This window comes from Apteryx mantelli, chromosome 6 (genome assembly GCF_036417845.1).
Source record: "Apteryx mantelli isolate bAptMan1 chromosome 6, bAptMan1.hap1, whole genome shotgun sequence".
NCBI classification, from domain to species: domain Eukaryota; kingdom Metazoa; phylum Chordata; class Aves; order Apterygiformes; family Apterygidae; genus Apteryx; species Apteryx mantelli.
The window spans coordinates 50,115,332-50,136,003 of NC_089983.1; positions in this window are offsets into that span (position 1 = coordinate 50,115,332).

The window sequence follows — 20,672 nt, forward strand, 5'->3', positions numbered from 1 at the left end:
AGGAAACAACAAGAAATAGCAGCCGGGAAAAACTCAGATTTGCAGGGACAGTGTAATTTGAGAATGTGCTCACAGCTGCAAATAAACAGAATTATTGCCGCGCAGGAGCAGCCGTGTGGTCTCTGCTCTGTCACTACAGAGGGCAGCAGCAGACAGCAGAGCTCTGCAGCGGCACAGCGAACGGGGGAACCTTCCCGCGGAGCGGCGAGCTCCCGCGAGGTCAGGGCGGCGGGCGAGCGGGGCCGGCACCGCTGCCCGCAGCCCCGGGGACGCCACCGGGCGCGCGGCCCTGCAAAGGGCTCGAGCAAGCTACGCCCCTCCTGGTGGCCAACAGATCGAGCCCAGGCGTTAAAAATAAGCCTGAACCATGCGTCGAAACACGCTGGTTGGACCACATGGTAGTGGGGTTAAATTCATGTGGTGTTTTCCCTCCTTTGTGCACTCGGAATCCGTTGCTTTGATTTTTATTACGTCTCTGGCTAGACGAAGAAGAGCAGCCAAACAGCTGGAGAGCGTCCCCTGCACACCTAGAAGACAGTGCAGCATAAAGCATAACATAAAGACATGTACGGCAAAAACATGACAGTCCAAATCAGAAAAAAGTTGCCCCGTTGAATAAACTTGAAAGACTTCATATATAATTTTCTTCCAGCAGTAGCAACGCGCTGGGGGAGGGGGTGAGCAGAGCGAAGCAGTTATTAGCAGTGGTCCCATATTCCTGGGCGCTGGCTGCACATGCAAAGGAGGGCAGCAAAGGTCTGACGATCAAAAGGGAAGAAAATGACTGACAACACGAAGCCAGTTCAAAGGAACTAATGGAATAATTAGTTCCAAAAAGACTAAAAAGACTGAAGAATTCATGATGTCATAAAAAGCAGAGCTACTTAAATTGGATTAGAAAATAAAAATGACACGAACATTGTAAATATTCACAGATCACATCATTGACGTGTAATGTGCCGTTAAATGATGTCAAATTAAAGGGGAAATTACATGTGTAAGAACTAGGAAGAATAAAGGGAAGACATTTTAAAGATGCACAGTCCTTCAAGTGAAAATCCCTATCATATATCAGGGCTGATCACTGCATGGATGAGGAAACTATGAGAGAGAAGAATAAAACAAAATATGGGAAAGAAAACACAGGGTAAAAACATCTCAATCTAGAAACTGCAATGAAAGGCTGTTAACTTCAGAGTGCAGCGCAGCTTCCCATCGGCATGTGGGTCTTTAAGGCTGCTCCTAACCACGGTGATACCCAGAGCCACTCCGCTTCATCGATTAAATCCTACTAAAATTAGTCCTAATTTATGACAAAAAGCCAGCAGTCAAATGTACTTTTACATGGGAGGTTACCCTGAGCAGGGAAAAGGATTTTGCTAAAATGGTACTTGCAAATTTTCTAAATTTTATCACAATTAATGCTCTGATACATGAGTGAATGGGAACCTTAAGATGGCATTTCCGAATTCCACAACCTTCTGAAGTAGAAAAAGCTATTATGGATACCCTTAATAGCATATGTCTCCTGTTTGCAATATCTACAGAGGCTTAGGCCCTCAGCCAGTGTGAGATATCATTTCACCCACGGCAGATAGCAACGCTGTGGCAATTACTTTACCTATGTTGTGATCTTTCAAATGAGCTTGAAAAGAAGATCCTCTTAACTTCTCTCCCTTTTTCCCATGTGCTATCTGCATTTGTGCTCCAAAGATGGCTGCACCTGAAAAAAACTGTATACTAAAGGGTAAAAGATACTATGCACACACATATATATATATTTTTGCTTCCCCATGGTCCTCGTATACATGTCCTTTCCATCTCAAAACTCTCCGTGAGGTGTTAAAAACAGATTGCACAAACTAAGAAATTCAAGTTTATCGGCATTATCTCATCCACTTGCTTCTTGATAAGGTGGTCTGATACGCGCACTGCTGTGATAACAGGTCCCAACTTCATTGCTGTTAGAAACACTGCTAAGTTGCTCATGACTTTCCATACTGATCTGGGGCCTTCTTAATAGGAGGAGATTATCTTCCCCTCGTAATTTAGAGCAATTCAGACCTGGGCTAGCTCACATTTGCCCCCCTATTCAAGCTCACCATATCACCTCAAGTCAATATGGTTTTTTTTCTTCACACTATATACACAAGGCAGCACTCAATTACAACCCGCTTCTGCAGGTCCAATGGACCCTGGTATCGGCACAAGGTGGAAGTGCTCAGCGCTGTCAAGAAGTGCTCAGCATGTGTCAGGATCGCTTACTATGTAATTACCCACATTTGCACTGAGTTAAGACATAAAGGTTAACACCTGTACTGTTATAAAAATGTCATGCAGTCTTTAATGATCAAGACGTCAGTTTTGTCTTATATCCAAAAGATGTATATTTGCATTGGGGTGACTCATAAAAACATATATATTCATATGTAAAAGTAAAGAATATATGAGAGAGAAAAGAATAACTTTTTCTTAGATTTGCATGCTAAGGTGAAATACTACTACTTTTACTCCTCAGACTTGGTGATCTCTGTGCGCACACCAGGCTATTCAGCAGCCCTCTAATCCGCCTCGATGCTTCTGTGCACACACCCAGATGTGCACGTATGTGTATTACACACGTGCCCGAGTACATATCATGCATATGTTAGCTATGGTCAGAGGTATGTGAATAAATAAAACGGGATGGCATGGTCTTTAGATTCAACGGCATGGCCAACGGCCCGGCGTCGCTGCGGTGCTAGCAGTGAGACCAGCCCAGAGTCCCCCCCCCGCTCCTCGTTCCTCCAGCTGCCATTCCACTCTAACCTTCCCCAAACTGAAAACGACAGTTTGCTATGGTGTGTCTCAGAACGCTCTTTACTACCTGTTGGCAAAGGAAAATGACTTCATCTGATTTAAAACTTCATCACTGTTTCCCTCGTCTTCCTTTCGTCCGAGGTGGCAGGATGGCTCCATGAGCAGGGCCCTCCTCTCCCTCCCGGCTAACACGGAAAAGCGGCTTGTAACCTACGGCCAAGAGCCAGGTGCTGCAAGGATTATGAAAGTTTGGAGATGCAAGCAGGAGCTGAACTCACAGAAAGTAAGGAAAATAGTTAAACCACTTTTTAAAGTACTGCGTGGTATCTTTAATCACTTCTGAGTGCGAATTTTTGTGTTGTTAATGTCACCTGTCATATAGATATGAGGATTTTTAGAGAAAGTTAAGGACAGATGCCCTGCACAGCTGGAGGAAAGGCAGAATCTGCTTTGCAATACTAGTTGTTGTTTTGTTGTTTTTTTCTGTAAGGCCAAGAAAAAAGCACACACATTCAAAGCAGCAAGGGAAAGACAAAAGGGGCCACTTTTATGTCTCATTATGGCAGCTGTGCGCAAAAAATTTTTGCACTGGACATCACTGTGTGCGCTTGAGGGCACTTGCTCATACATCTCCTATCTTGATCAGGAGGTGACATTATCTAAGCATTATATTTGGTCAGTTATGCCTTGTTTTAAGTATAAAATGGCAGATATATAACCTCGCTGTCAGGTAGGGAGGCAAGGGGAAGGAAAAGCTTTTCATACCTTCGGGCTGGCTCGGGACCCTCAGTCCTTCCTGCCTCGACCCCAGAGCCCAGGCAGCACCACGGGAAACGCCTGCGAGACCGGAGACGAAAACTCCTCTTGCTGCTTATTTGTACAGCTCCAACCTAAGAGCTCACGGTAATTTCCAAAGCGGAGCTGCCTGAGCCCTGGGAGCAAAGGAAAGTACTCTGAGGTGTTCATTTGTGCAATGGCATTTCCACTTTGACTGGAGAAATCTGTTAATTACACACACATTGTTTCTATAACAATTAAAAAATTAGACATGATAGTTACCCTTTAGCTCAGCAGCATGTATTACTCGGATTCTACTTCTCTTTTTTTGACTGACTTTTACCATCTCATAGGTACTCACACAAAATGGGCTCCTCAAAACAAAGGAATTTATCAGAGCACTTTGTATGTCTGTCCTGAAACATCTCAGATGTAAGGAACTTTCACACAGAAGAAGGTCTTGTCAGGGTTGAATATTCAATATATTACAAGTCTCCAGCAAAAATAAAGCGCAGCTAAATAACTTGGGAAATATACTTATTATGGCATTGCAGAGTCAATCAATTTAAACATAATAAAGAAAAAGAAAGACAATGAATAGCAAGTTCATGGACATTTCACCTAGGGCTTTGCTATGGCTAGAAGCCAACCTATTATATCCTCCAAGGTCCACAATCCAATACAGAGGCAAAGGACACTTTCGACTGCAGGGAACAACACTCCAAAATATAGGATTATGCCCTAGAAAAGCAACTTGAACTGGAACATTTTTGAGGGCAATGGCAAGTTTTCATTGTATAATCTTGCCAGGAGATACTGTAACTCATCTTTTCATGCATTGGTTTCACCAGTTAACTTTATCACATAACAATATCACAGGCTGAACTGAATAACTCTATTGACTGTATTGACTCTACGCTTTCACTAGTATTGCAAAGTTAATACACTATATTAGTTGTGCATGCAATTCCTAGATTTATTCTTTTTTTTACACATTTATCTCCCTAGCTGTTGTTTATTCTTCATCACAATGTAAGAACAATAATGGAATATAAGCCAAAATTTAATAGTGAACTTGATTTTGATCCTGTAATAGTGGAAACCACTAGGTATTTAAAAAGTAGGTGGTCATTTGCATACCCACATGCTTGATGCTGAAGACTTCACTGGGACATTACAGAGCAAGGGCTTTCTATGGAAACGATGCTGCTTGCTGCCTTCACTGAGAATGTAGAGCAAACCGCAGATTGCAATTGGGATTCAGTGCAAGATCAAGCTTGGAAGCACGAGGTGGAAAAATTGCCTCTCATTTCTTTTTGCCAAGTGGTAGGAAATTGGCTTAGGATTTAGCAAAATCTCAGACTTTACTCCCATTTCAGTCTCTGGAAGAGAAAACTCAACTTTGGTCTTGCTCCAAGAGTTCATAGGAATAGAAAGCGGGTTTTCAGGATGCACAGTGAATGGGTGTAAGAACAGAACAAAGGCCAAAGAAGAGCTGAATGTGAATGCACTGGAGGACGACACAGTGAAGAAGTCTTGAAGAGTAGTATCTGCGTAAAGGAGGAGGAAGGAACAACCAACCAATGGTGATAGGTGTGCAAAAAATCTAGAAAGAGAAGGATTACGATATTTGAAAGAAAAAGAAAAAAATATAAAAGGGTCTGGAGAGTGACAGAGGGAGTACTGTACAAAAGCGAGGATTAGAGGATGAGGAAGGAAAGAGAGCAATGCTGGCCTGCTCTCAGGACTATGGTTATTCATACAGCCTAACCGAGGAATCTTTAAAGATGAATAGGGCCAGAACACACTGGAGAAGCTAAGTCAGAGGAAGGGGCTACAGAGAAGACTAACAGCAATCAATGATTTGCCTTCACCATTTATGCACTGGAAGTGCAATAATGAAATACATGAACGTGAATTCGGAAAGCTTCATAACCGTATGACGGCCTTTTCTGTCAAGCCACATTAACTCTCTAACACTGATCCTCCAAAAGGGATCTTCCCTTCTTTGAGGAAGAGCGAGACTACCAGCTTCACCTGGAAGAGCAGTGACCTCTTCCAACCAGGCCTTGAACGGGCATCCAGACTTCAAGACGCATGCCTTAGCGAGACCGAGATTACGGAGACAGTCAGACCAAACACAACACGCTGCTCGCAGAGGCACAAAATAAATCCCGGAGCCTTTATATCCCAAGCTCGTTCGGGCAATTTCTAGTTTTGACAATCATGCAATTATCACGTAAACGTCAACATCCTTGCCAAAGCACAATGACATCATTAATATTCTCACCAAGGAAAGCCCACTAATGTCATACACTGGAGCATTTAATATCACTGTGCAAAATGATTCAGCATACAGTTTAATTAAAGTATGCAAAGTATTTTTGTTTATGTAAAGCACAACAGAGCCCATACGCATTATTCACTGGCAGGTTACCCACAGTCTGCTCTGCACACACGCCATGTCCTCAGTGGTACAGAGGCATTCCTGCTAAGTAAGAGCCCCAGCATCCAAACCCTGAGGTCTCCCTATTTTTCCAATGTCTGGCTTACCCCAGAGGCTCATACTTGTTCTTTTGAATCGCAGGTTTTGAAACCAAAAATAACACTTGGGTTTTGGTTTTTCCCCCCCATTTCCAGCATTTCTGGGGTTCTGCAGCTAACCTGTTGGTGTGAGGCATCAACCCCAGAGGAGCGATTTGCTGGGACGGGGCAGCCGGGACTGGACCGGCCCCACGGCGCTGGCCAGCACCGCGCTGCGCGCTCCACCAGGTAGGGAATTTAAACGACATATACCTCAGACAGGCACCTTGCTCGCTTCCGCGTTTAGTGCAAACGCAGTAGCAATGTTTGATGTGTATCCAGATTTAAAAAAATCCACTGTTCACCAGAATGAGAAATTCAAGCCAGATACTATACTAGAATTAAACCATTAACTGGGAAAGCAGCTGCTAAGTAACTCATATAGCTTTGAATACTGGATTCTTAATGCTCGATTTTAACGCTAATACATATTCGATAACAGCTTATTCGAAACACTTGAGCGACTAGAAGTCTTGGGAGTCGGTTCAAAGCCGATGCTTTCTGAAGTTCACCCGAGCCCGAGCCGAAGCGAACTACAAACAAAGGCTGCAACAGGAGCCAGTTGTTGACACTCTGCGTCACGTGGCGCATATTAAATCATTCATCAAATGCTGTGTCACAACCTGTATAAAGCCTTTTAAAGATGGAGCCTGCCTCATTTCGCTTGATTTCAGCAGCTGAGAATATCTGGGAAAACCTAGGCTTCCTTGAACAACCTTCCTTTTCTTAAACCATACCCCTTTTAATGCGAACATTTAACCCAAACAGTTATTAGAAAAAGCCCCGGTCACTAAATTTCAGCAACCAGTACCGTAGTGTATTTGGCCAGTTTGGGGCATCCTGATGGAGTTCTGCTATCAGGGCTCCTTGAATTTTATGAATAAAGATTGTAGAGGAAAATTTGGAAAACTAAATAATAGATGAGTAAATAATTTTACCGGCTGATATGGAAAGGCAATGTGTTATTGTAACCTGCCTTGTATGCTCCTTGTAAAGCACTGTAAATTATGATTTTAAATTATGATGTTAGATTAGGTTTTCTGCAGCTTAATATATTGTAATATAATATAATTGCTAAATGCAAATGAGATACTGTACAGCTTTTCCATAGAGTTGTTCATGAAAGCCAAGCATTTTACATATTACAGTGAAGTGCATGTTATTAAGAAACAAATTATAATGAAGCTTAATTTAGTTGGGAGACAAGATACTGCAGCCTTATCAGGGCTGACAGTGTAGGAAGGTATCTCACGGAGCTGCTATACCAACTTGCGCGCTGCTCAAGCATCTCCAGCACAAACGTACGCAGGCGATCGCGCTGCACCTTTTCAGATACGCGCGTGATCTCATTACTACCTTCAAGTCAAGTAATACTATAAAATCATCAGTTTGGCTTCAAACGCACTCTGTGACCATGACTGACAAATGCTCTTTTCAAAATAACAAATACAAAGCTGACTAGTATTCAAATAACGCGCACCTGGAGTGAAGTTTGGGCACCTTTAAACCGCTGCAAACCCAGAGCGGGACAAGGTGCGGGGCCAGCGTCGCCGCGAGAGCCAACAACAGCAACACCAGCTGCCTCGCAGCACCACCGTCTAAGGGCTCGCGATTGCTGCTGTGCGGAAAACCGCCTTTCGCACGCGCAGACCTGTAACCCACCCAAAAAAGGACGGAGCCCATGCTTTCGTATCTTCACTTTCGGTAGCAAGTCACAAAACCCAGTAATTGCTCGTGCACGTGGCGTGAGAACGGGCTCCCTAAATAACATACTGGCTTGTGAATTGTCCATCAACCAGCAAATTTTAGAACAAAAACTAGCATGTATTTTCTCAGCATTTTCTACGCAGTGTTTCCTCCGCAGCGAGCGCTTAGCTCCCCGCTTCCCCCCAAAAGCGCAGGCACCAATGGGTTTGTTGCAGAGCAGAAGAAACCTGCTCAAAAGCAATTCATTATTAATGCCAGAATATTCTTGCTAAACAGTTCTGATTATTTCACAAGAAAGAGGTCAAGGTATTGGAGAAAGGGATTTAATCAAATAAACTCTCAATCTCTCTCCAAATAGCATTTTCATCCAGCTGCATGTAAATTCATCAGATGACTAGCCTCAAAAAGCACAGGCAAGGTTAATCCGCTATGACTGTTAAAACTTCTATGATATGCCTATTGAATAAAGATTTAAAATAGGATGAACCATGCAGGTTACCCCAAATTGTTTTCTATTCCTTCTCTTCCTTAAAGTTTCGCCGTGAAACGCAGCATCTCCAGTGCTGAGCTGCAAGCTGAAAACCACTCGGCCAGGTGATACTTTATTAACTTGGCGGGAACTCTCTGTTTTGCTGTCGGCAGCGTTTGCTGTGCAACCACCAAGATCCTGAGGGCTATCAACAGCTTATTTCCAGCCATCCCACAGCGAATAATCTACCCTAAATCGAATGTGTTATGGAATCTTAAACTATTAGAAATATTTAACACATCACTGAAGCACTTGTGCTGGAAAATAAAGCCGAGTTTCCACCATCAGGAAGGAAACCGCATTTGTGTTTGGAGTCTTCTTTTATTCTGAATTCAACATAGCGCTGCTTTGCTTAAGTAAGGAACCAAGGAGTTTATCACAGTCATACCCCACGGTAAATTCAGTGGCAAATGCTAATAATCCCTCTTGGACACCTAGCACTTATTAGACGAACCCTGCTTTCTTGCAGTGTAAATCAACGTTTATTTTTAAAATAAATATCTTTGTGAATTTTGTATTTAAATGCAGTTTTACGATATGGCTGTAAACAACATACTTGGCCACAAACGAAGAACAAAAATAACGTCTGTGGGGTTTTCTTGAAACACCAGGATTTTTTCCCCAAACACCGATTAGCACAGAACGTGGGCAAAACCGGAGCGACAAAAACGCGCCAAAACCGCACGGTTTTTCGGAGCGTTTTCAGCTCGCAGGGCGCGAAGCCCCGCCGCGCTCCGGGAGCGCCGCCTTCGCCACGGGCCGCGCTGCCGGCGGGCTTTGCCGTTCACCTGCAGCCCTCGGGCAGGAGGCGGCCGCTCCGCTTCCCGCTTCCCGCTTTGGGAAGCCGCCGGCGGCGCCTCCTCCGCTCGCCGTGCCGCAATTCGCGGCGCGCAACCCCTCCGCCTCGCCTCGGAGCCGCCCGGCAGCTCGAAACGCTGCGTCCCCGAGATAAGGAGCGTCGCGACGCCGCCGTTCGCTGCCCCCGCGGCTCCGAGCACCTTTCTCGGATCCTCGACACCGTTTTACGTGCGGATGCTTTCTAAAAAGCAAAATGTAGCTGTCTAATTAAGAGCGGCGTGATTGGCTAGTTCACGGACTCCGTGACAGTTTTGACAAATACACATATTGGCATAGCCCTAACCTCGCTGCTCAGCGTGCAGCACAAAGATGGTATTTCCAGAAATGTGCAGAACACTCCGCTACAAAGCTTCACCTTGTCTAGTGCTATTGCATTTAATTTTTTATTAACTGCCTGAACATATGCCATTCTAGAAGAGGGTAATAGTTACAAAATGTCAGCAGAAACATTTAAACTGCTAAAATGTAAATGATTTTATAAATTTGTAATGAAAGGTAATTGTCATGTGGGAAAAGTAACAGAAAAACAGATATGTGTAAATGTAAAACTGGTAAAAAATACATCTTATTGGTCGAAGGTAGCAAAATTTAAGTATATTTTAATGAGCATTGTGAGTAGTATTTAAATAAAATTAGATTCATAAGCAGGAAATGTGAATTCTATAATATTTTATTTTCCAACATTAGTAAAGTTCATAATAATGAAAAGACCTCATGGAACTTTAATGTGCTTAAATTCATTAAACAGTAGGACATTAAGATTCATTTTAAAAAACAAATAAATCAAGTTAGTTAACATAAATAAAAAGCATTCGCCAGCGCGGGCGCCGCTGGGCTTCGAGAGCGCCGTGCGAGCGCGCGGCGAGCGAGCCGCTTCGCTTTCCGCCACGATGCAAGGCGATTTCGCGATCAATCCCCCCAGCGCCGGCGGGGGCCCCCGCCGGGCAGGTTTGCGGGCGACCGTCTGCGAACGCTCGAGCTGCCACACGCGGCCCCGGCGGCACCCGCCGTCCCCCTCTGTCTCTTCGCACGCCATCGCCCCAAGTCGACGTCACGACCCCCTCGGCCCCCGCTGCGCAGCCGAACGGCCGCGGGAGCGTGCACGGCGCGGGCACCGCGCGCCTCCGCCACGGTGGAATCGGCAGGAGCTCGTCGGGCGGCATCTCCCGCTTCTGCGGCGGCAGACACCGGGCAAACACGCCTGCCGCTTGGAAGCCCGCAGAGGTTTGCGCTCTCCCGAGACGCACACGAGCCCCTCGGGTTTGCAAGTCTACGCGCTCCGATACGGTGCAAACCCCTACGTGTTAGCTCGGGGATAACACCACCGTTTCCGTGCCGTTTCAATTCCTTCTCCCCCCCTAGACCATGTAAAACACTAAACCGGCACTCGCTCTTATTTTTACTGCGCGTTCCTACGGCTGCTGCTGTTTCAGACCGAACGCACAGCATGAGCTCTTCGCCCCAAAATTAACAGAACACAAATCCATCATATTCTGAAAGCCGAAGTTGGGGGGGGGGACGATTATTTGCAATAGGTATACAAATTACCTTCCACGGGAGATATCACTCACAGTTCGCATAAGAGCTCACCTGCAAAACTGCTAGCTTCGTGAGTAAAATCTGCCGTAATTTTTTTAAACGCTTTTGCATATAAACTAAAAAATGATCATCTGTTTCAAAAATCTAAAATTAAGGGAGGCTAATACAGTAAATAGAAGAAACTTACCATCTCTAATGGGAACATTTTTAAATAAAACCACCTAATATGTTTTGTAATCTACACCAATGTAATTTTATTAGATATTCAGTGCGGTTCTTACATCAAACAGCCTCAGAAGCCCCAGGATCATTTTATATTCACTGGAAGACAGAAAGAAATCCAAAACCTAGTTAAATAAATTGTTCATTTATTCCTTTCCTTTTATGCACCAAGATCTACATGTGGTCATTAATTATAAAGAGACTATTATAGCACCATATTTTCATTCAATACGATGTCCTGGTATATATCAAAGAAGTCCCATAATTAAAACAGAAGGGCCACAATGACAATTAAAATTACAATCTATATGGGGAAAGAAAGTACAGTTCTGCAATTTTTCACCCTGTCACTGTCAGCGCTATGGGATATTCTAGTCACGTCTCTTGTAAAGCAGCCTAAATTCTTCTTCACCAATGCAACCTCAAAAGCATTATCAGCACCTAAGCAAAAGCCTATGCAAGTATAATTTAATACCAAGCCACAGTTTGCAAGTAATAGCGTATAAAGTGATATTTAAGTGGTGTTTTAAGCACACTTCTGATGGCTACAGCCGCTTTTTACTGGTAAATGCGTTTTCCTTTGAGTAGTGATTATGAGTCCTGGGTGAAGAGGTCCTGTGTGCAGGTCTGCCTGTAAGCCTTACTTCCAGCTGCCAATCTTTACTTCACAGTGAAGAAAAAGCCACATAGCACCTTGTTCTTACTCTTGTATGCTGTCATCCCCTGAGCCTGATAACTGCAAAATCATTTCCACATAACACTTTTCTGCTTCTGCCTCTTAAACCTCGAGACCTACACATTGTGCATGCACTTGCACCCCTGGCAACCAGCCCCCCAGAAGCGCCTTCCTTTGAACCAGCGTCGTCTTCCAGCAGACTATTTTTAACACTTATCTTGGTAAATATCTGCATTAATGGAGTACAAAGCCTTTTTGTAGCTATGTGTATTTGCTACAATTTATTGTCTATAAAAGTCATGAACAGTGAATTATTACTGTTAAAACTGTGTTTTTCTTTATAATAACTTTAAACTGAGCACTCATATATGAAGCATGCAATGGAGATTGAGAAGGTTTTGTATAATAAAACTGTGACATGGTCATTTTTCCCAGTTTTGCATTACACAGGCACACTCATGCATGGTGCTTTTTAAATTCTTATTATATGGGAGGTCAGGGGGTCGAATGTCAGAAAGTACTGTTAATTTCACGGGGTTAGGGGAAAGTAAATTCAGAGGGAATACAGATCACTTAGCACAGAAAAGCAGCTCCTCTGAAGTTTGGTTTTACATTTGTTAACCATATCCTTCAGCTGACGAACCATTGAGACCAGGGTGACATTCTGGTCCCCAGGATAATGGTGTGACATGCTGCAGCGCCAGCGCGATTCCCGCACCCGGCGGATGCGCCGGCGAGCGCCTTCCCCGAATCGATGAAGCACTAAAACTCCACACAACTGGAACTGAACAAAGCATGTTGCCATTTTGGCTGTGATGTTTAAATTATAGAGAAAGCAGTCAAGATGTCTTAAAGTTCAATCTGACAAGAAATGTAAAATATATTTCTGTCTTCATTCTCCGGGAAGGTAGCATCTCGCCGTGTACAATATCACTACCCAGCGTCCTTCTAAAGCGGCGCGCGATGTATCATCAAAGCCCAAATCTGTTCCAGGCACTGGGGGTATTTGGGCACGCTTTGCTTTTCCGCCTGCTGTGCTTGCAGAGCCAGGGGGGCGGGTTGTCATTTGGGTTTGGGGGGATTTTCATCCCCAGCTCTGCCCGAACACCATCTAAACACGGTGCTAAAACAAATCTGGGGAAAACAAAGCAAATTTTAGAGAACGCCTCTGGGTGTCACAAACAGCAGAGAAGGAGAGGCAGTGCAACACAGGGATACGTGTGCTATTTTGCCAGGACAAACCCAAATGCTGCTGTTTTATATAAAGCCATTTGCTTGATGCAAGCCACCTTGATCACACACAATTTAAAGTAATAAACACTCTAAAAATAAGGTGTATTACATCAAAAATTTTAAAGACATTTTTGTCATTGTCTCTATTGAAAGTTTAACTTGAAAAGAGTGTCCACTCTATACATCCATTTTTGAAAAGTATAAAAGGAGAAAAAAAAAAAAAAAGCTAAATTCAGTCAAATAACTGCAAAGAGCCTTTTTAAAAGATAGATGGGATTATTCTTTTTAACCAGTGCGTCAGCCTGGCATGGAAAGCTGGGAAGAGGTTCGGATGGGTGGTTTGGGTTTTATGCATTGTTTCCTTTCGCAAGATTCCTCAGAGTCAAAACTCAAAACAGGCTCAGCTGCCCCCTCATAATTACATTTTAATGACTCAGGCTGGGTGTTTGTGTTTTGGCAGCATATTTAATAGTGTTAGCATTTAAATGGTCACAACCGGACTCCGAAGGGCAGAGCTCAGCGCCGCACCGGGGTGAAGTTCACTCTCCTCCTGGTACGGCTGTTTATCAGAGGAATTTCAGGCAGCCAGGAGGGAGCTTAATTCAGTCCTGGGAAACTGGTTTTCCCCCAAATCTGCTCATCAGCGTAAGAATAAAACAGAATCTGTAGCAATATTGTGAAGCTTCGGAATCTGTGGCTTTTCCATGTGCCCTGATGCGGAAATAGAGCAAACCGCACGCCGGGCTTTCGCCCTTATCGCTACCAAAAACGCCAGTGAAGTGTAAGACTGAATTCGCCCTGGTCCCTCTCCTAGGGAGAAATACCCCTTAAAACAATTCAGGCAAACAGTGAAGTAGCAAATGTGACATATATGTTTTATTAAAGATGCATTATTGACTCTGTAGTGGTATATTTCACTAGCTGCCTTTTATAATTAAAAACTTTTTTCTCAAATCCCCTTTCCTGTAAGTAGCCTGTTGCCTGAAGATTTAATCCTTCATTACCAGTTAAAACAAAATCACCAATTAGGCACATGAACACGTCTGTATTAATCTCATTAAGGTGATGGCACCAAATAAATTGGAACTATTTTTGTGCTTTTACTGTGTTCCTATGGCTTTATCAGGCCCTGTGGTCATATACAAAGACCTTGCAGCTTAGTCATTTAGAGTCATTCGGTTGTGGACTAAATGTGGCATTACCATCTATGGCTGAAAATTGCTTTCAGCTTTTAAACTGCACTGACTAGTCTGTAGTTAATCTTAGATCATTCACTCGCAAAATTAAATGAGCCAGAACGATGGTCTTTTTTTTTTTTTTTGTAAAATAATACATCACAAAACACTTATTTGCCCTGCCCAAAAGAGAGATCAAATTCATTTAAAATCCCATAAACCAGAGTTGTGAATTTTTAATTTTATTTAGTAGCACAGAAATAGAGGGTAAGCTATCTTTCCACAGCACATCATTGCTATAAATTTACATATAGAACATAGTTTGATGCCTAACCAACCTTTAATCTACCTTTGATGTATACTCCTACTTCAGTATGGATCATGTGATACACCTTATTAATGCAAATGTAAGGAGGACTGTTTTGGATCTCTGATGTAATTAGCCATAAACCACGTTTAAGAGAGAGAGGAAAAAAAAAGTACTTCCTTTGTCACTAGAGTTGCATATAGACTGGCAAACGCACACGTTGTGACGAAGAAGCTCCTGAGGAGATGGAGCCGCTCCGGAGAACGTTGCAGCCGGCCACCTAAATCACTGCTTTTGCAGTGCTGATAACAATAGCCTGCTCCAGAGTCCTTTTTTTCCCCAGTGTGACAAGCCACTCGTTTTTATTATGCCTTAATATGCCTGATTGGCTCTAAGAGTATTACACTGGAAGAAAGCAAAGGTGAAACAAAGTCCGGTTAGTTCTTAACTTTCAAAACAGTACAAATAAAAAAATAATTAATGCCAGCTGTCATGGAAATCGATGAAGATTTTGCATCTTGACGTTTCAGAGCCAGTATTCAGGCTACCTTCTTTGCAAGCGGTTCCCTTAGGAGCAGCTTTCGCCCTGATGGACCACAACTGCTCTTGCTGCTCTTCAGTTTGCCCTTTTATTATTATTTCTGTGTTGCAAATTCTGTATGGCCGTAACAACAAATCTGGCTGCAGCTTTTCGTGTCACACGGATACAAGTGGCTGGGATAGTTTGTAAACTGGTTCAGTGGCTCCCATGGTGCTTCACTGAACTTTAAGGTTATGTATTGGAAATAAGGTTCATGCTCTTCTGTCAGTGGGCCAGCATAAGCTTGACGGGGGCAGCGGAGTGTTCTGGTCTCCAAGAAGAAAAATGCAATAAAATAAATAAATAAATAAATATAGAGTCAGCCACCCAAATCAGGAATAGTCATGACTGAAAGCCAAAGATGATGTTGACATCATCTGGGGGGGAAAAAAAACCCACAAAAAACAGTAGTTTATTGGTTTTTGATTCCTTAAAGGATGATATGGTAGCTTATTGTTTTTGTTAATAATAGCATGAGAGGTCTGGATCCTATTCTGCAGCGCATAAGCTACCCCCAATTACGTGGGAACAATAACATAATAGGGCTGCTGCCCAGCCTATCCACACAACTGCTCATGTTTCCTTCCTAGCAGATTGACAGTTTCTGTTATTTCACTGAATCATGTTTTTAAGTTGAGCACAGTGGTCTGTTTTATGCCATATCCACGTGCAAGTTAGAGTACTGACAGAGGGGGGGGAAAAGAAAAAAAACACGCACATTTGTTCCAGTTTGCATTTGGTCTGCCACATTCTCGGAAAACTTTCTCAGCACAGAAACTACGGAAAAGCACAGTGCAGACAACAAGACTGCCTGCATCCCTGTTCAGCAGCTGGGCGAGTCGGCTCCGCTTCAGCCAGAGCTGTAAGGAATTGGCTTTTTAACAGCTCGCGTATTCAAGTTTATCTCTCTGTCTTGGAGCTTTAGAGCAACCTCTGATTCCACCTATGAGCCTGACTTTCAAATCTCATCATCTAGTTATTTTAAAACAGATATTAAGATTATATTTCTTAGTAATTTGCAATAATGGTTTTTGGAGAAATCAAAGTTTACTCCAATCACATTGCTCTCTTTCAGCGAGGGTATATAGAAACGAAGACACATTTGCATAAAATAATACTCAAACACAAAACCGCTATTCCAGTCTAATAAAAATATATTTATCTGATAGGTCCTTACTCTTCAGAAGGATATCTGCATATTTTGTTTATTCTCTGAAATATTCTTTTTTTAATAGCCTGAACCAAATAATCTCTCATTTTTACAGGCTTCACTTCACTTTTCTCACAGTGCATAAATTGCAACTTATTTCCATGAAATTCACAGATGACACAGATCTTCACTTTGCATAAAGGCATAGAGAAGTGTCTAATATCGTCAATATTCATGGGCTAAGTGGACATTTGCATGGGGCTGGAGGGGAGCGGCGGCGCGGCCCTCCCGCGGTGACAGCCCCGCGCGGGGATGACATCTGACAGCTGTGACAGCGCTGACGGGAGCGCCGCCGACGCCGGCGTCCCGGCTCCAATTACCGCGCGCGGCCGCTGACAGAGCCGGCAGCTTGACTCCGGCGCCGCCGAGGACGGTATTGATCTCTTGTCAGCGCCCGCCGCCGCCGGGCCGCGGGCGAGGAGCAGGGCGGCCATTTGGGGCGCGCGGGCGGCGGCGGGGCGCCGGGGCCGCCCGCGAAACGCGCCGCGCCCGAGCAGATGGCGGCGGCGGTGAGGCCGCGCGGGAGGAGCCCGGCTCCCGGCTCTCGGCCTGGCGACGCTGCGCCATGAAAAGGCCACGGCAATTAGCGTACGCCGGCGGCAGGGCCAGTGACAGCAGGCGGGACGCCCTAATGGCAGCTGCCAATAACGCTAACCTCCGGCAAACGGACGATTAGGCCTTGGATCCTGACAGCCCTGCTCCCTCGACGCCGGCCTGCCGGTCCGCCGCCGCCGCGGCCCACACCGCGCGGAGCCCACGGGGCACAGCGTCCCACCCGGGTCCTAGGGCGTCCCACCTTGGGACGGGGCACGGCCTCCCACCCACGTTCTACAGCGTCCCACCTCAGGACAGGGCACGGCGTCCCACCCAGGTCCTACAGCGTCCCGCCTCAGGATGGGGCACAGCATCCTACCTTGAGATGGGGCACAGCGTCCCACCCAGCTCCTACAGCGTCCCGCCTCAGGATGGGGCACAGCATCCTACCTCGGGATGGGGCACAGCGTCCCACCCAGGTCCTACAGCGTCCCGCCTCAGGATGGGGCACAGCATCCTACCTTGGGATGGGGCACAGCGTCCCACCCAGGTCCTACAGCATCCCGCCTCGGGACGGGGCACGGCATCGCGCGCACGGGTCACACGGCACCAAACCGGAACATCTCATGAAACCCCAGCACAGCGATTAAAGCTCACGGACCAGGAAGCAGTCGCCAACATCCACAACACATCGGGCAAGAACGCACGGTACTTGCTCCGTTTGGCAATGATTTTCTATCCCATTGCAATCGAAAGCCAATTCCTAACAAGAATCTCTTTGCGGCATTTGATTAAGAGCTGTTTATGTGACATCTAATAGTTATGAAGTAAAATTATTTTTAACAGGCTTATTATGCCACTGTTTTCTCCACACAGTACTCCAATACACCTCAGAGCCCAACCCAGCATCCTTACATATTCCAGACTCAACTGCGATTGGTATTTTAAATCACATCTAGGGAGCAGACTGAGAAAACACCGGAAGAAAGAGGGCCCAGGAGCACGACAGACACTTCAGAGCACTTTGACAAAAATACAGGCAAGAGCAGAAAAGTACCCTCCAAAAAAACAAAGAGGTTCAGGAACCCTGAACATATATATCCTGGGGGATATATAACTGCATCATGGCAAAAGGAAATGTTCAAAATTCCAAAAAAGCATCGGAAAGAGAATTGCAAAATTAAGCTCTTCTTATTCAAGTGTATATGATAGAGACTAGCATATCTGCATTTCTTCCCATTCTGTCTTGGTATTTTATTTTAATTTGCATGAGAAGAAAGCATACCTAGTCTGATATGGTAATTCAAATATTATTATTACTCAGCCCAACTTTTTTGTGATAAGGCTATTTCGACAACAACCACACATTGTCAGCTAGATGTCATTATAAACAAAGTTATTGATCACCTCTCTACAGCTAGACAGGAACCTGCAGACTAACTGCAACTTGCTGCCATGCCATAATGCTATCGATCAGAGCAGTCCGGGTGCCGCTGCTTTCTGGGAAGTGAAAAATGGGAGCCTGAAAACATCTTCCCTTTGCCCACACAGGAAACAGTATACAGTTTTTAAGCCTGAAGTACAAATCTTTCACTTTTTTCCCCTAATCCTTTAATGGCAAAGCCACAACTTTCCTCATTTCACAGCAAAACTTCCAGGTCTTCCAACTTTGGGAAAGATTGCAATCATTTCCCACCGCACTGTGTCCAAATTACCCACTGATTTGTGGTCACCTACATTTCATTAAAAAATCCTCAAGTCTCACTGACTGAGTTTATAACTCTTCAGAAACAAAGTCGAGAGGTTTACACACTCTGGTCACCGCTTCAAATCAAGATACTGCTTGACTATTCAAAATAAAACATATGCTTAAAAAGACTTTTTTGTCCATTCTGTCCCAGCTCCCCCACCCAGGTTGTCTCACAGAGTTTCATAAGAAAATGGAAAGAGGGTCCCTCAAATGTCTCTTCTTCTAGTAGCTCAATTCTCCTTTTCTTTGCTTTCATGAATTATATCCCCCCGGTGGGTTTCAGGTACTTTCTGAGATATACGTTATTCAGTAGTTAAAATTGTCCATTCTTACCACCTACCCCACTGCCACCTCATCATTTTAAAAGAAACGGGAATGGAACGCCAGAGAAACATGAATGCCAAGTCTGAAGTCCCAACCTCCCTCTAGATCTAAAAGAATGAACCAAGGTGAATGACCAAAGCACAACTGCATCACTTCCTCCTAGCTCAGCATCGTTTGACCAGAAACTAAGTTGCATAAGTCACAAATCTTAATAGAATTTGTTTAATGAATTTCTATTCATTAAACAAAGAGTTTTTCTGAAAACAAAATAACCCTTCCTGAGATCACTTACTACTCAGAGGAGCTGTCATCCCCAAGATAAACACTGGTCTAAAAAACAAGCATTCACAAAGTCAAATTTAAAGGGGAAAAAAAAATCTGTAAAGTGTTAATCAGAAAGCATGGCAAAACATGCATGCTAGAGTTAAAAAAGCAAATTGCTTCAAATTTGTTTGGAAATGAGTTATTTGCACCTTCCAAGCAAAGTGGTCAGTGTTTGCCTTTTTTTTTTTTTCTAATGCTGATAGAGTTTTACTCTGAAACAAAACTTTTTCAAGGTAGAAGCTGCTGCTGTGCCAGCCTCCCAGGAGGAGGAGGGGACCACGAAGGCTGCTAGTCATCAGCAAAAGGCTGCTGGAAGTTGCTTTCAGAACTACGGATGGAGGAATGTAGTATTCAATAGCAAATTTTCTTTTTGAAGAAAAATAGGAATTAAGTTCTAAACCTGAATTACTGAAGCGTCACCTATGAGAGAAAGGTCACATGTTCAGTTCTACGGACAAGATCAGAGAGATCCCAATGCTTACAGAAACTGCAAAGACTGCGGAGGTAAAATCCTGACTCTATACAAGCCAATAAAGACATTGCATTGAACTCAACATTTTACCTTAGGTACCACCTTTGATTTTAATTTTCTGATTGCCAAAGCCCCGTCAACCTGTTTGGTACCCAGGGTTGTTACTTCGGTGGGCTGTACTTCTTCATCAGTATCGCCTCGCCGTTGTCCATTCAATGGCATCCACAGCGCATGTGCCTGGCAGACCACACGTGGCAAAAAAAATGTGGCTACCACATTAACCAGCTTGGGAATATCCAGTTTTGATGTATGCATCCATAACTTTATTTTCAGCATATTACTTCTGCATACTTGTTACCATTATAAATGAAACTATTCCGTTATTGCTGAAGTCATTAAGGGGAAGTACAATGGTTACAGGTGGCTTTACTAAAGAAGGAAAAAAAAGGCTGTCTCAAGGAACATGAGAACGTGGTAGAGGTTTTAGTGTACCTCATTAATTTGTCCTGAATTGCAGACATTCTTTGATTGTGATACTTTTAATGGCAATTCTTAATTGTTGACATTAAAAAATATGCTGAGCTGAGCAAAGAGAGGAATTCTGGCTACTGTGCACACGTTACTTCCTATTCTCAAAAATTAAGCATAACGGGCACAGTGGCTTAATAACCTCTCTCAAGAACCATAGTTCAATCCCAAGTGCCATCAGAAAGGTTAGGTATTTAAATCTTGGCAAATAGGCAGTTTATGAATTGCAGTGCACATGGGCAATGGAGTCAATTCTTGAGACTACGAAAAATCTAGAAAAGAAAAAGAGGACTCCTCTCCAAAGTAACAGCAAAGACACCAATGTAGACATGCTTCTTCCAAAGCATGGATTCGATTAATACTATGTGGCGTAGTGCTGTGATCCAGAAATGTAATCTATCTTTCTGGACACAGAAAGATGCACTGTGTGTGCTCTTTTCAAAGAATGAAGTAAATCTAAAATGGAGCAGAACCAGGCGCAGGTACAAGCTGTCAGTGGATCTGCTCCACAGGCTGGGCTCTCATGCACAGCCCTGATACAAGAG